Below are 17,932 nucleotides of genomic sequence, written 5' to 3'. Positions count from 1 at the left end.
CAGATTCCCTTGGCCCCCGTCCCCACCCCATCTCTTCCCATGTCCTCAGGGAATTCTTACTCCCATTGCTGTTTCTGAAGGCTTCTCTAACTTTGCTTTCATGTATTGAATGATCTTAATTAAACAAAGGAACATACGCCAGTCTAACAAGAACAATGAGGTGAAACGAAGACCATAGTACTCAGGCGAGGAAATAGTAAAGGACTGGAGGACAGTTATGTGCTTCATCTGTACCACTCCCTGGATCTAGCAACCCTTCCGTGTGGTCCTTCTGTGAGGGACGGTCCAATTATCTTACAGGTGGGTATGGAGTCCCCACTGTGCCCACGCACTTTCTCAACAAATTAATGGCTTGTTTTTGAACTTGTGATAACTATTCCTGTCAACACCTCATGATCACACAGGCGGAAGTGCTTCTTCCATATAGGCTTTGTTGCTTCCCTGCTAGATGGCCGCTTGTTTAACGACTACACTTTTCCGTAAAGTTATTGAATTCTAATCATGTATCCTGCCTATGCATTCACATGAACATACCATTTATGTTGTGTGTAATCTAGATGTTATAGTCTGTTTCACAGAATATTTTCTCTACATAACTGATAAACTGTATAATATAGTTCAGTACCCCACTCCTAAATCAGCTCCAATGTTTTACAACAGTATCCTGCAGCTACTGATTTAGTCTAATTCCTATGTAATTCACACGCTCCCTGAACATAAAAACATCTCATAATGATTTAAATTCAGGATGCTACCACATGTATATTAAATGATCATACAATTTATATTTGCAAAAGATGAATTGCTACTATGCTGAAGTATATAGTCATGATCATTTAACAAACTATTAGACTTCAACTATACTATAGAACATATTTGAGAAAGATGCATTTTTTGCACACCACATAGGAATACCACATTACCACATACTTAAAATGTTATCTGTTGCACATTTTGGTTATATTCCCAGTTTGAGCTTTCTGACTGCCATACTTTATAGAAAAACCTTCAGAATTATATATATATATATATGAAATATAATTTGCTAATAAGCCAATACCTCTTAATTTCTCTGGCAATTTAGATTTCAGCTAGTAACTCCCAGGTTTGTAAATCACTGGCAAATACTCACAGTGTGCTTTTCCTTGCATTTCATTGATTTTTTTCTTAATAAATGTTACAATATTTTCATTCACGGTTTTCTAATTCTCATATCTATATAACACCAGATCTGTGCTGTAATGTTTTTGACAAAAACTATGACATAATAAGAGAACTTTTCTAGTAACATAAGAAATAAGAATCAGATAAGCTGACACTAAAATGACTTTACTTTATTTTCACCTATTTTCCTTCTGGTTTAAAAACATACACTGAAAAATATTAAGGTTATGCCTAAATTTTGGAAAATTATGGGAAGCTTGAGCATAGCATGAATTACAAGGAAAAAGCAGGAAAGAGCACTAAAACAATTTAAAAAATGAAATTGGATAGCAACATTGCATCAAAGATTTGATAGAAATCTATAGCTATGATTTAATCACAACATTAAACTTGGTCTTTCATTTTTGGAAACAAGAGGTTCTATTAAGTGAATGCTCTGAATGTGTTCAAGTGCATTTGGAAACACATACATTTACTATAAATGATCCAACAGTAAATAAAAGATGGCTGAGCCAGTGGCTCAGGGTTTCCTAAGTTTCTATGGAAACATAATGGATGTGTGAATGTTAGTTTTGTTTCTATGGATTTTTATGCACATTTCAATTGTTTTCCAAGTAATCACTCTGTAGCCAGTCAAGCAGTAGGCAATTGAAATGGCAAATGTTTGAGTTTGTTAATCATCTATTTTGAAATTAAATTAAGGGTGTTGGAAAGATTAAGCCCATATTACTCAAAGAAATGGCCTATACTTAAGGGTTCAAGTACAATTTTTATTTGTAATAGCAACTTCCTGCCATTCAGAGTCATAAAAAAAGTCTCATATAGAATTCTCCATCATTGGGGGCAGATTGGTTCCAGCTCATCTCACTCCTTTTCAGGCTGATTTCATCCAGCAGCACCTCTTAGGGTGTGTAATTGCCGCCACAGAGTCCCTAGATTATGCAAATGGTTAGCACGCTCAGTTGTTAGTAGACTGGTTGAGAATCATCTCTTTCAGGGGCACTTTCAGAAGAAAGGGCTGGTGTGGTCTACTTCTGAAATTTCAAACCTCCAGGATGAAAACTTTAGGAAGCACCTCTCTACGTTGACATGGGTGAAGTCAACAAGAGGGCATCCCAACTTGTCAAAATTGTGCATTTAGTACATGATAGAAGGAGGATTTATACACAGGAAGATTCTTGATCCACTGCATAACACTGTTCATTCATAAAGCCCTTAGAATGATAGAGCTCAACTGATTTCTATGAACTGTTTCACATTTTGAAATAATTTTGAGCTTTATGTTTCGGAAGTGCAGTTAAAGTCTCAAGGCTTGGGTAATTTATATTGCCCATGGCCTGTAAGTTCTTTCAGGAAAATACTGAGAAAAATCACTGAGAATTTCTGTACTTAAATTAATTTAGTGCAGTGGTTCTCAACCTGTGGGTCACAACCCCTTTGGGGGTTGAATGGCCCTTTCATAAGGGTTGCCGAAGACCATTGTAAAACACATATATCTAATGGTCTTAGGAACCGAGACACCACTCCTCTATCCATCTCCAGGTGGGTCTGCCCACATGCAAATATGCCCACATACCAGTACTCGGCGTGATGACATCATTGTGCCAACCCCATCACATACACCCTGTACAAATACAGGTGTATATGACAAGGTTGGTGCCAAAATGTACTTATGTGAACCAGTCACACATATGTAGAGAACAGCTACTGTGTAGAAAGCAGCTGCTGTGTTGAAAGCAGCAGTATTGGAGGTAAATGGCACTTCATGAATTATAATTACTGGGTAAATGTAAAAACATGTACTGTAAAATCATCAACTACTGCAAAAATACATATACAGCTGTACCATGGGAACGTAATCTGGATGCTGATTGGTCTTTTTATATTCAATTGTGGTTTATGTGAATGCTGCCCCCTTGTGATAGTAACCGGTATGGAATAAAACAACAACACAGAGAATGTTAAATCATAGGAAACTTTAATAAGCTTATTGATTGAACTATGCCATGCATCATCTTTTATATTATTAAAGTTATTGTTATATATTACTTTCATTGGCAAACCATCCTATGACAATGGATCATGTAGAGAAGAACATTAAGAAAATATATTGAGGATTTTTTACAGTATGGCTTTACCTCAAGAATTACATCAGAAACTGAGAAATCACAATGGTTTGTTTGTTGTGAAGTTCTGTCAGCCGAATCAATGAAGCTGAACAAACTAAAACACCATTTTGATGGCAAGCATCAGAGCTTTGCAGGCAAGGATATAGACTATTTTAGAGGAAAAGCTGATGGACTCAAGAAAGCGAGACTTTAAACTGGTGGCAAGTACTACAAACAAAACGTAGCAGCCGTTGAAGCTTCATATTTGGTGACACTCAGAATCGCCAGAGCTATGAAACCTCACACCATTGCTTAGGATTTACTGTTTCCAGCAGCCAAAGACATTGTTCAAGTTATGATCGGAGACGAATTTGTTATGAAATTGAGTGCAATTTCCTTATCTAATGACACTGCAGAAGAATAGATGACAAGTCTGCTGATATTCTTGATCTGGCAATCCAGGAAATTAAATCTGCTCCATTTCTAATATTTAGCATCCAGCTTGATGAATCTACAGACATTGCAAATTGTTCACAGTTACTGGTATACAAGAGGTATATTAACAATAGCGACTTTAAAGATGAATTTCTTTTTTTTTTAAACATCTTGAAAGAACAACTACTGCATATGATGTATTTGACATAGTTGGTTCATTTCTGGAAGTGCATAAGATCTCTTGGGGAAAGGATTGTGACGCTTGCACAGATAGTGCTCCAGCTATGCTAGGATGTTGATCTGGATTTCACCATTTAGTACTGAATGAGTCACCTGAAGTCACCAGAACTCATTGTATGAATCTTCAGCAAATATTAGCAATGAAAACGCAGCCACAAGAGTTACAAGAAGTCATGAAAAGTGTCAGAAGTTCTGGCAATTTTATACAGGCAAGCTCTTTAAACAATCGACTGTGCGAATAGTTGGATGCGCCAAATAATGCTCTGCTATTTCAACTGAAGTGAGATGGTTTTCCTGAGCAAACGTTTTCAAATGTGTTTTTGAGCTTCTTGATGAACGCAAAACGGCTTTTAATCAGAATGCAAGGCCGCAGTTCAAAGTGCGTTCCAGCGATGAAAGTGAACTGCAGAAAATAGCTTACTTGGTTGCCATCTTTGACATCTTGAATGATTTAAATTTATCACTGCAAGGACCAAATGAAATCTTTCCAAATTAAACTTCAGCTTTGGAAAAAAAATTGGATGAAAATAAACTGTACATGTTGTCTACCTTATCTGTTTTCTTTGAGGAACACATTGAACCAGACAAAAGGGTTATAATGATAAATTCTGTGAAAGAACACTTGCACGTGCTTGCAGATGAAATTTCATCGTACTTTCCAAATCTACCTGACACCCCATTTGCACTTCCCAGAAGCCCATTCACAGTTAGAGTTGAAGATGTTCCTGATACAGCACAAGATGAGTTCATTGAATTTATAAACAACAACGCAGCGAGAAGTGATTTCTCCACAATGCCAGTTACAAAATTCTGGATCAAGTGTTCGCAGTCATATCCTGTTCTCTCTGAGACTGTTGTGCCTTCTTCTTCTATTCCAACAACATATCTTTGTGAAACAGGATTTTCCAGCTTGTTGGTTATCAAGTCTAAATACACAAGTAGACTTGTTGTGGAAGATGATCTTCATATACTCTTGCAAAGACTGCCCTGAGAATTTCTGATCTGGTGAGAAAGAAGCTATATCAACCTTCACACTGACCTTGGCGTTTTATGCATATGGTCACAAAATGTAGCAATGTAGATTACTGTTTTTATGTTAAGATTGTAACCCATGCTACACGACAAAATTTCATTTATTTGTAATTAGAAATAAATATTTCACAATATATAATTACATATTGTTTTGTGATTCATCACTATGCTTCAATTATGTTCAAATTGTAACAATGAAAATACATCCTGTATATCAGATATTTACATTATGATTCATAACAGGAGCAAGATTACAGTTATGAAGTAGCAGTGAAAATAATTTTATGGTTGGGGGTCACCACAACATGAGGAACTGTACTAAGGCGTCGCGGCATGAGGAAGCTTGAGAACCACTGATTTAGCACATCAAGAGTACTTGACTCACTGCCCGTGTGTCGCTATGGCATGCATTTTCTCACATGTAGACTAAGCTCTATTTTAACAAATAAAAGACAGATACTTGAAGACATTTTTCTTTTGTAATTCACTTGCCTTTTTATCATTCATAATCTGGGTGTTAGCTTACTGAAAAGTCCACCCAAGAGTAAGACCTATAGTTAAGGAAGGATGTGTGCCTACTGAAACACAATAGATGTTGAGTGTTCTGATGCAGTGAGTGCCCATCCTTGGGAGATAAGTCAGCAGTGAGCTGTCTGAGAGCATCCACACTCTAGCGCGCTCTGGAATTTCTTCCCAAGGAAGCGAGGACCAGACGCTGCCAAGTTGTCTCCAAACTGGTTCATCTTGAATAGCTGTATCCTTCTAATACAATTGTTAAGAGAAATTGCTGGGGGTGAGGTAAAACCTGATATAAATTCTGTGACCCTAGACAAGTTAAATCACTTCCCTTTTAGGTTCCCCTTATATAAAACGGGATACTTACAATTGCCTTAGCGGTTCTTCTAGGCTGTAAGGGAGGAACTTCCCTAGTGGTGTCTTGGGCTACACATTGGGCTACTAATGGCAAAATCAGCATGAAACCACCAGGTGCTTCACAGGAAGGATGGGGCTCTTTATCCCTGTAAACAAGTTACAGTCTCAGACAGGAACCAAGGCAGTTCTCCTCTGTCCTACAGGCTCACTCTAAGCCAGAATTGATTCCATAACGGTGAGTTTGAAGTTTGAGAAGGGACTTGTGGGTCGCTGGGAAGGAGAAATGGGCCATCTTGTGCTGCCTTTATCCTCCATTGGCAGTGCCGTTGATATAAGGAGTAGAGCATCAGAGAGCACTAGACTCACCCTGCGTTAGGTGACAACAAGCACTGGGTTACCATCAAGCCAGGCTCAACTCATGGTGAGCCCCTGTGTGTCGGCCCAGTAGTTGGCTCCATCAGGTTTTCAATAGCTAATTCTTTGGAAGTAGATAACAAGGTCTATCTCTGGGACACCTCTAGAATTTCCCACCACTCATTTAGCAGCTGAGGATGTTAACTATTTACAGTAGAGATAAGGATTGGGGGTGGGGGGAAAGAAGTGCACCAAGTGATAGAGAGGTGGAAAGGGATACTAGAATTATAAGGTGAAAAGAGGAAAAATAAATTGAGGTAGTGTTCATAACCCCCTGCAAATGGGAGTAAATTTAGTCTTATGGAGTTTGACACCCAGCAAGAAATGTAGGAAACACAATGCCTAACGGTTTTAGGTGTCTAATAGAATGAAATCACTTCTGCACAACGTTCACTGTTTCCTGCTCACGTGAGATGTGTTTCTGACATGGTAGGTCTCCTGACTCTTCCTGTACCCAGATCTTTTTTGAGCTGGCCAACTTCTTTTTCCCTTAGTTGTTGTTGGGTCCCCCTCATAAGCAGCACAGTCCCATCCTGCACCACTGCCACCATCGCAGTTTTGTTGAGCAGGCTGCTGCACCACTTTACCAGTGCATCTTGTGGAGGTCTTCCTCTTTCAAAACCGACCACCTATTTCAGCATGCATGATGTCCTTCTCCGGGGACATCTCCCCTGATCACATATCCAGCTTATGGGAGGCAAAGTCTCTTCATTCTGGCATCTAAGGAGCACGCCGATTGTACTTCTTCCAGTACGGATTTGTACGTTCTTCTGGCAATATATGGTATATTCAATATTCTTCACCAACACCATATTTCAAATGCATCAATTCTCTCCTGGTATTACTCAGACTGGTTTTTGAATGTACAGTTCCTCTAGGACAATTATTAATGTCAGAAATCAGAAAGAGGAACATAATTCTGTAGGAATTAATATATATGTATCATTATGATATATATGATATAAATATGATATATATATATAATGAATGTCTCATAATGCCCATTAAGAAGCTCTTATAGTTTATTACATAAGTATGTCCAAACAGATAATATTTAAATATGTATTTTATGCTTGATCAGACATAATTTATCTCAGGAGGCATTTAGATGGAGGAGATACAGTATATATTTAGTACATTTCAAGCTGTTAATTAGTTTCCTGATAGACCAAGGAATTTGAATAATCTATCCTATAAGTATGAAATGATGTTTTTTAAAAAAGTCTTATTTGCATTCTAATCAGTTCATTTATAAAATTTCCCTAGAATATATATTTAACATGACAAAAAAGTCCTTATTAAATGTAATGGCTACTCTGTGGTAATCAGTCTTCCAATTTATAATCTGTTCTCCAAATAAGGGTGTGGAGATTAAATGGCTCATGATGAGCTGTGGGTTATGGGATACAAATATATCTCACTGAAGCCTGGCACTGTTTGTTTGTACTTTCATTCTTGTCTCAATTTTCTCCAAACATTGCTTTTCATGATGCACCCTTCCCCACTTCCCCGTCCCCATCCTCTCTGATCATCACCTCGTCCTCCTTTTCTCCATGGGAACTTTAGACTCCGATATTGTTAGCTCTCCTCTGTTGCACACACTCCCAGTGATTTTACACACTCATATAATTTCACCTGTAAACTGATGATCATGAATTAATTCCTTCCAAGTTAGACCTCTCCCCAAATTTCCAGTTTGTATCTGAAGCTTGCTATTGGTTGTATTGTCATTCCTCATCACTCCAGCTAACCAATCAAGAGCTCTATTAAGTTCACCTTTACAATAGTTCTTCAACCTGAAACCCCAACAACTTTAATTTACACGTTTCCCACTTTCTCCCTCCCTTTATGAATTACTGTTACCTAAGTAATTTTCTTGCACATTAATGGCAAAATGTTCCATTAACATTGCATACCTGGCCTTTTTAGACTTTGCTAAAAAATCTGCTAATCCTTCTAGTGGTTTACAGAAAATGAGACCTTTACATTTTTCCACATTTGTTTGTTTTTTAACCTCAGCAGCATGTACTTCACTAAGCTCCATAACACTCGCCAAGCTGCTTTTTCGCGCGAGGTTGTGCTCATAAGCGAAAGCCTCCCATCTTCCCCCTCTGCTTCCCTTGAATAAGTCCGCTTTGTTCAAAGATCAGCTTTCTCTTGATCCCTTTGTCGGTCTCCAAATGGATGAAATACATGTGCCTCTTCCACAATCCCACATTAGCATGCGGTTACCTCTGTCACTGCACCAGTAATATTGTAGTGAGATATCTTTCTGACCCTGTCTGTCCCATCAGACCGTGTGGCCTTCAAGAAGGGAGAAGATGCAGGCTGTTCAATGAATCAATCAGCATGCGGAGTACTCACAGAATGTCAACCACTGGGTTAACGAAAAGTCATAGATCTTTCTTTTATGTATTCCATTTTTACATGCAAGCATGAGACATATACATATTAAGTAAACTTTATTTCATCTGCCTTATGCTTATATCCAAAATAGCATCTTATTTACTCTTTATTGCTGGTGAAACTTCCAGGTTCTCAGATGTAGTGGGGCTGTATGCAGGGCTCTTGCCATGTCTAATTTAATTGGAAGTTTATTATTAATCATATTCATGGATTTTGTTTGAGTATAATTTGAGTAGGGGGCCTTGGTGTCTTAGCAGTTTATGTAATGGCCTCCTAACTGCAAGGCCTGGATCTTGAAATCACCAGCTACCGTGCAGGAGGAAGACAAGGCCTTCTGCTTCCTTTAAGACGTACCGTCTGAGAAACCCATAAAGGTAGTTAGTTCTGCCCTCTCCTACAAGGTCTCTAGAAGACTGAAATCAGGGGGAGTGAGACATTTAATTATGCAAATAGTGCCTTATGCACACATTTAAAGTGAATTGTGATGAAACAGATATGCGAATATGTGACCACCCTAGACTCTGCCAGCCATGTGAGTCCTGTAGGCACTGCTTGTTCCTGCATGTGAGTGTGTCCTGAGAGTCTTCACTCAATGGCTGTGCTATAAGGTACCTTGCAGCCTGCTTCAGCTAGCTAGAGGCCTAAGGATGTAAAAAGTCATTTTAGTAACTAATAAAGTATTTAGCATGTCCAGAAGTACCTCAGCAAGAGCCAAACGAAGTCATTTACATGGTTGAAAATGTCATGCTATTATTATTCAAGCTCTCAAGGTAAGGCATCTCAGAAAGCGAGGTTTGTCTTTCGAATTGTACTCACTCAGCAGCCTTGGCATGGCACTCCCTTTGTGACACTTGTCTCTTGGCTGCAACGTTTTACAGAAGATATCAGAAGAGGGACGTTCCCAGGAGAGTGAATCTCTTAACATACAGTGTTTTACAGGTAGGGTTGTCAGATTTAGTAAATGAAACTAGAAGACACCCAATTAAATTTCAAAGTGAAATTCAAGTTTTACTGGATGTACTGTATTTTTTCTGTCAACTCTACTTTCTAGGGAGCATAGACAAGATTAAAATGCAATACCATATTTAGGTAACTAAGTTAAAAATCTCACACCCATCAAGAAAGTGATGCTCCTTCGCTCTACTTCATATTCTTCTTATAAATTTCATTCAAGCATATTTTTTTCTATCTCTTCCTTCCCCATTGTACCCAATCTGATCAATTACTCTTCTGTGATTCTTCACATTTCAGGAACAGAATGACCCCTCATTAGCTTGGTTGATAAGGCCAGTGTTCTTATTGGATTAGAACAGCGATTTCATTTCAATTAAAAGAATCAAGACAGCGAAAGTGACATGAAGCCATGTTGTCTTCTATTTTAAGTTTCTACTGTTCAGAATTTTTATTGTCTGGTGATTACAGAGGTAATTATAATTGACCCATTAGCTCAGACACAATCTTATTATGGATTTGGAGTGGGAAAAAAGAAACGCCATGCTAAGAGAGAGAAGACAATTTAAATCACCTATTTTTTAAAATCATTTTATTGGGGGCTCATACAACTCTTATTGCAATCCATACCTACATCCATTGTGTCAAGCACATTTGTACATTTATTGTTCTCATCATTCTCATAACATTTGCTTTCTACTTGAGCCCTTGATATCAGCTCCTCATTTTCCCCCACTGCCCACTCTCCTCTCTCTCATGAACCCTTGATAATTCATAATTATTTCATCATATCTTACACTGTCCGTCATCTCCCTTCATCCACTTTTCTGTTGTCTGTCCTCCAGGGGAGGGCTATATGTAGATCCTTGTAATTGGTTCCCCCTTTCTACCCTGCCTTCCCTCCACCCTCCCAGTATTGCCACTCTCACCAATGGTCCTGAGGGATTCATCTGTCCTGGATTCCCTGTATTTCCAGTTGCTATCTGTACCATTGTACATCCCCTGGTCTAGCCGGATTTGTAAGGTAGAATTGCCATCAAGACAGTGGTGAGGAGGAAGCATTTAAGAACTAGAGGAAAGTTGTATGTCTCATTGTTGCTTCATTTTTTATTTTGCTGTTCTCAGTCAACTACCCTTTGTTTGATCTGAGTTTCCTGTATATCTAGAATTCTATAAACTTCACATGTCACTTTGCCATGAATTTGAAAAAAAATAAGTGAAATATTTAGAATAATTTATATGAATTACAAGGGGCAAGGTATTTCAGTACAGATTCCCAAGAGAATTTATAAGAGCAAACCTCAGAGAGCGTTTTCTCCCTCTGAGTATCTGCCGCTTATTAGCTTGTAATCATATTCCAGCAGTTATCTTCATTCCATTGATAAAATATCATGCTTTTCCAGCAAATGGGGAGTAATACCAGATAATCCTTTTCTGCTTAACAAAGACAAGGAGCCAGCGAGAAAGATAAAGTGTCCACCAAGCTAGATCTTTTGTAAATACCACTGTACTGGATACAGCAGCTTTCCTGGAGCCTAAGAACAGATCATTCTGTTTCCAGCAAGAGATAAGCTCAATTAACACACAGAGAGCAAGCTGTACTTTCCAAGAACGCTAGCTCTTGCTGCCCACAGTGACCTTCGACAGATTAGCTTTAAAATGAAGTATTCTCATATTAATGTATTTTATCTCATTCTGTATGAGAATACATACATGTGTGCATACCTATTTGTTAACAACACGCAAAAATCAAACGGACAGAACATGTAAATTAAGAAGGAGTTATATCCACAGGAATTTAACAACGACTTACTACAGGTTCCTTTACAATTCTGACCCAGAGAGGCTTTTGATTTAATTAGCGATATTTCATTTGCATATTACCACTGAAAAGCAACTGTTTCATAGATGAAGATTTACCTATGCACACTTTCAATTTTTGCATCAAGGATATTAATTAATCCTGTTAGGGTGTAAATTAAGGTAAAGATTGATTCCTGAGTAAGCTATGACTCCTAAAAAATAACTGAATATCTGTTGATGTTCTTTAGCATACAGTTCTAAAATGACTCTTCTAAGCTGCATTTAGACTGTACATATTATCACTTGAATTAAAAATGTTTTCTAACTTGTAATTTTTTCACATAGTTCATAGTCCATGTGGGCCAATAACTATAATGATTAAACTAAAGCAGACATTTTAGTGTAGAGTGAATTAAAGTTGAACAAAATTTGTGAACGTTTAAGAGGTAGTACTTCAATCATCAGTTCTAATACTCTTCCAAGTCAGAAATCGTCCTTCCCCTTCAAGGTAGTCATTGAAGACAAATAGATTGTCTATAGTAATATTTTATTAGTGTCAATAAAATACATGTTTTAATGGAATTTTAACAATAGTGTGTTTGTTCAATAGCTATTTTATTATACCAGGAAGCTTTATTTTTCATTTTCAAGAGGGAAAAATAAGTTCCTGGAACAATTACATTACTTTTCAATTCCATTTTTCAGTGAAAATTTAAAAACCTTTCCATACACATAAGCACTTTATCGCATTCAACAAATACTTACCCTGCCTATGTGCCAGGCGATTGTCAGGCACTGGGGACACAGCAAGGGAGACGTGGTTGTGGCTACTGGGTAGACACTGAGCTGTTAATTCTACAGTTGCCAGTTCAAACCCACCAATTGCTTCAAGGGAAAAGGATGACGACGTCTGCTCCTGTAATGAGTTACAGCCAAGGAAACCCCATATATTGTCGCTGGGAGTTGGAATTGACTCAATAACTTCTGGCTTTAGTTGGGGGCTTTCATTAGTAAGTGCAATAGACAAAAGTCCCATACATTCAGGGAGCTTGCATTCTCTAAGAGGTAAAAGTTGTTCTGGGCTAATACAAACAGTAGTTATTAAATCACTATGAATTTAACTTCAGTTCTTTATGAAATTGTTCATGAATTATCTTTACTACTATTTTTACCGCATTAAATGCAGAATATAATACAAGACAGTTTTCAAAATGTGCTAAAGATAATTGCCTTATCTTTCAATTTCATTTTTCACAACATGTCGGATGCCTTCTTTAAATGAGGACGACCCTCCACATCCATAAAAGCCATGCTTTGTAATGCGGGGGGGGGGGAGGGGAGGGAGCCGCAAAAAATAGAGGAGGCCTTCCACGAGACACATGGATGTAGTGGCTGCAACCGTGGGCTGAAACAAATGAACTATTGTGAGATTGGTGCCGCACCTGCAGGTGTTTGGGTCGTGATGTGTCAGAACCATTTGAGGGCACCTCACAACCGCAACACCAAACACCATCCTTTGATGTTCACCAACGTATTTTAGAAATCACTCTATGATTCAAACACATGAGTAATATGAAGCACCCTGGAAAACTGCCCTGACATAGGGTTTGGGTTTATCCTTTGTCCCTGGTCGGTGTTTTTCCCTTTATTTTGTTTTCTCCTCTTGGCTGGCGGCGGTGCTCTTCCTAGCGTGTCTTTGGATTGCCCATCACATTACTGACTCCATCCTGCCTCCCACATTTGGGGAGGGACTATCACACAAAGGCAAGCTGCCAGATCTATTTACAGATATATCAAGAAATCATACAAATGTCCATACTTTATCCTTTTTATTATACCCCAAGGAATTCCATCAGACCTCATCGGTTGTTTGAAAAATTACTCTGTCGGAAACAATGCCAATGAAAATCTTCTTCCCAAGTGCTTAAAACAAGTTACGATTTACAAATAATACTTACGCAATTTGTCCTTGGCCTCAGGACTCTGGTCTATAAATGGTAATGGTAAGAAATTATAAGGTTTTGACGTGGATCAGAAATAGACCCTTGAATTGTGCTCTACTTACAGCTAAAAACAATCCTGTAATGTAGCTCTAATCACAGTCATCCTACAGGTGAGAAATCTGAGGCCCAGAACAATTTCTAAGAATAAACCCTTTTCCATTTCAAACCCTGTATCTCTCCGCTCGATCATGCTGGTTACCCAATTGCACATCATAGATATCATGGGCACAGATGAAAATAATTACACATAGAAAAGAATATTACGAACCAATTTAAAAAAATACTCAAAACTTTTTTTTTATACAGAAGAGATGGACTTAGCTTGGAGAACAGAAATACTGCCAATAATCTCCCGTCAATTATTTCCACATTTTGAACCAAGTGTGTGAATTATTTATATGAGTCACATGAAACTGTGAAACCAGAATATGCAGGTTGACTTAATGAAAAGTGAACTAGCAATACAAAGTACTATCTTTTCAGTATTCTTGTTCCTAACTTACTCAGCCTCTAGGGGAATTCATCATAGAAATATTTCACCTTTCAAGAATTTAAGTGAACCTGTAGTTGCTAGGCTATTACTATAGTTCATTTACGTACAAAGAACATAATGTAAGCAGCTAAAGAAATACCAGAATATGCTCAATTTTAACTAATTTGAAGAATAACTTTTTCATTTAAATATAATTATTTCAATTTTACTATGATAGATATCCCTTAAAGAAAAGATGTAATTATAATAATTTCATAGATAAGGCCAAAAATATCTACCTGGTTTTCCTTGAAAATTTCTCATTGGTTATGTTCCATTTTTGATTATCCACTAAGTAGATAAATCTACCTTAATTACCTGGAGTATCTTCTGTAATTACCTGCTCTTTAAGCAAAGACCTGAATAGGAAGTGTGTTCATTTTTAAAATGAAGTATAAATGTCATGTCATTTCATATTTATCTAACTCTTCTATACTCAGAGGCAAGCTCGTTTTTTTTCAGACTTTAGCAAAAGTATTTACATCTTAAAGCTGAAGTGTGTAAAGAATCCTTCTGAAGTTGGAAAACACACTCATCATTGTGCTGTGTGGTCCATTTGCCATTAGTGAGCCGTTTAGCTAGTGTATAGTTTAGAACTTGCTTTATTTGCTTTTTACCTTGAAGTTAACTAAGCTGGAAATTATACTTCGCAACATACAGCTAAGTCTTTTGAAAATAATGTCATTAAAAAAAGGACTAAGAGCTTTTCCAGATTCTCCTTCAAGGCTTCATAGGTATTACGGAAGGAGTTCTAGGCTTAAATCTACAGAGTCAGCACCAAGTTCTTCAACCGTTATCTATAAAAACATGTCTATGCTTCTATTTCTATGCCATAGGCACCCTCTAATAAACAATCCACTATTAGTACCACACATCAGCAATACTCAACATAGCCACCTTTTCCTTCCAAACAGAACCCTGTCTTTGTTCAGGAAGACGCTGAACAAAGCTCAAGGCACAAGTTGTCACTGAGGGAACCAATCATGAATAACTCACTGTTTCTAGAAACTCTCTCTCCCAGCTTCCCTCAACTAGGAATGGGCAGGTAACCTATGGCCAAGGGCGAATTAGTGGAAGACTGTGGGTGAGTCTAGGAATTATTTTTCTTTTTAGTGACAAAGAAGAGAGCTACTCTACAATAATTCCTTTTGCCATTCTTTCTCCCTTGTCCTGGTTTAAGCAAGAACATGCAGGGCTATGGCAGTCATCTTGCCATGATCAAATGAAATCAATAACATGAAAATCCATGTGTTAACAACAGCGCAACTGAAAAGCAAGACAATGGGTCATCAGTGAGCCTGGGCAAGAGCTCCAGATGGATTTCCTCTGCAGGCCTTGTTTTATATTATTACTGAGCATCACTTTTTTTTTTTTGGTGAAAGCTCTATAAATAAAATATTCTATTATATGGACCTTATATCTTAGATTGCTTATGTGTTGATAAAGTACTTAGCATATTGATTACCTCTTAGTATATTTTAGTAATTTTTATTTTAAAGTAAATATTATAAAAAGAAAATATTTTCTGACTAATCACCAAGGATATAAATTGAAAAAATATGTTAATTTTTGAAAAACATTCTCATGTAGGTTATGTACGGTAGCTTTGTTTTCTTCTTTTATATTTGCCCAAATGATAAAGGTATTGTTTGAAATTATTTTTCAATACTTTTTGGTAGGTGACATTATTTGAGAAGGCTTTCATGACTGATACTGGATGCCGACTTCAATGCTCAGCTCAACTTAATGTGACCTCCCGAAAAGGTCACAAACACCTGAACTGGGCAGAGGTTACACACGGAGGACCACTTCCATAGAGTTAAACCAGGGTCTAGCAAGAGTTGTTTTAATGTCATTATTAAGTAAGGGGACTTCTTTCAAAAACAGAAACCAGTCCGTGTCTTTGGATCTCAGTGGCAAAGTGGCCATTGTTCATGGAGGCCATCAGCCACACTTTCTCTTATGCTCTTGTCTCCAGACTCTATTTCCTCTAGGGAAACAGAAACCAGTTGTTGGGCCTAGGATAGAAGCTTTGGAGCATAGTGCTTACCTGATGGGCCACTAACGGCAAGATCAGCATTTTACAAGCACCATGTGCAGCGCTGGAGAAACACGAGGCTTCTGCTCCAAGAAGAGTTACCATTTCAGAAATGTGCTGGAACAGTCCCACACGGTCCCAGGGGGTCATTATGAGTCAGGACAAACTCAATGGCCCTGAGTTGGGTTCTTGGTTTTGGATAGAAACTTACAAGCTTTCAAGACAACCATGAAGTCACAATGAACTAGAAAGTGAAACCGAAGTACTAAGCCCTTATTTCACCTACGTATTGTGTTGTCCCATGAAACCATGACTCTAACCTACAAACAAAGAAACCAAATCCATGAACATGTTTTTTTTTTAATTTGTATAGAGGCTGCATTGGCAGCTACTTTCTTCTCTTTTTTTTTTTGAGTAGGGTTGATTGTTGTAAATATATCTGTCACTTACATATATTATTCAGCTGTATAATTTAGTGTAGATGTACAGATTATTGACATCAATGATAATAATGGACAACGTAACTCTATCTGTATTCAACGTGATTTTTCATCATCAACTCCTCCTCACACCTCACATATCCCCAAGGTATCATATTTACCTTTTCTTGTCTTTTTATATAATGGAGGTCACCGAATACTGATCCTTTCATGATTCACTGATTTCACTCAGATTATTTTTTTCCAGTTTCACCTGAATTGGGGCATAGATTAAGATTTTATTTCTCCTCCTAACTGAACAGCATTCTGTTTTGTTTATCCATTCGCATATGCATGGCTGTGGGGAACAGTGATGTCATGAGCCAGTCGCTGTTTGAGTCTGTGTTCTCCAACCTTCGGGGCTGCACCGAGGAGTTGGATTACTGGGTCAAAGTTGGTTCTGTGGTGAAGTCCTCGGGGAAGTGCCACACTGTTTGACGCAACAGTTGTAGCATTTGCGACCCCACCAGCAATAGCAAATGGTCCCAGTCTCTCCACGTCAATGCCAATACATACTACTTTCTGGGTTTTCTTTCTTCTTTTTAAACAAAAAAAACCTTTAAAGATATATATGTTTTAATCTTTAAATCTTTTTTAAGAAGACATCTAAATCTTACCAAAAATATCTAAATTCACTGAATGAACGGTGCCCCGTTACCACGACTGAACATTTTAGTCAAGGATTCTATTGAATAATCGGATCAAAGGGGGAAAGCACAAAATCAAAATTGATCTCTTATGGACTCCGGGCTTTCCAGCCGTGGAAACAGAATGAACTCCTGAAACTACTGCCTGAGATAAACCTTAAGCCAAAATATCCCCTGAAATCTTGTTAAAATTAAATGGCAGTTTAGTTGAGCCAGTGACAATCATCTGCCTCCTTCATCTCGATTGGTAGTTTGGGTAAAAGTTGACAGAGCACACTCGTCGTCCCGTGAACAGGTTAAACACTGGTGACACTGACTTCGATATCCTCGAGGTAAGAATGCTCTTGCCTCTCCCTCCCTGGACTGTCCAGAACCACTTCCTTGGTCCCTGCCCCTTCCTAGCTTCGGGACCATGTTCTTGGATCAATGCTAACCTTTTGGTCTGGTATGCTTGCCTGTATATTCCTCTCTCAAGTTGTTACTCATTTTCCATGTTCCCCAGAGATGGTTCAGTGCCAGGCTTGAAGGGTGTTTAACGGCCACAGTGTAAGGAGTTTTCCAACAGTCTCTATTAGATCAATATGTTTCACTGTGTTTATGATTTGTGGTATTTCCTACATATTGCCTCTCAGTGTGCCCAAACCTTCTACAGTGGATCCTGATCAGAGAGTTTAGTATGGACAGTTGGGCACTGTCCAGGTTTCTGCTTTGTCTGTTGGACTAATGGTTGTATTGCGTCTTTGATGTTTGCCCCAGCTCCTACCCCAAGCAGCTCTTGAGGCAGACTGAGTTATGCACTGAGCTGCT

The sequence above is a fragment of the Tenrec ecaudatus genome, chromosome 13 (genome assembly GCF_050624435.1).
Source record: "Tenrec ecaudatus isolate mTenEca1 chromosome 13, mTenEca1.hap1, whole genome shotgun sequence".
In the NCBI taxonomy this organism is placed as follows: Eukaryota; Metazoa; Chordata; class Mammalia; order Afrosoricida; family Tenrecidae; genus Tenrec; species Tenrec ecaudatus.
The sequence above is the reverse complement of the archived record's forward strand: the minus strand, read 5'-3'. Positions refer to the sequence as shown.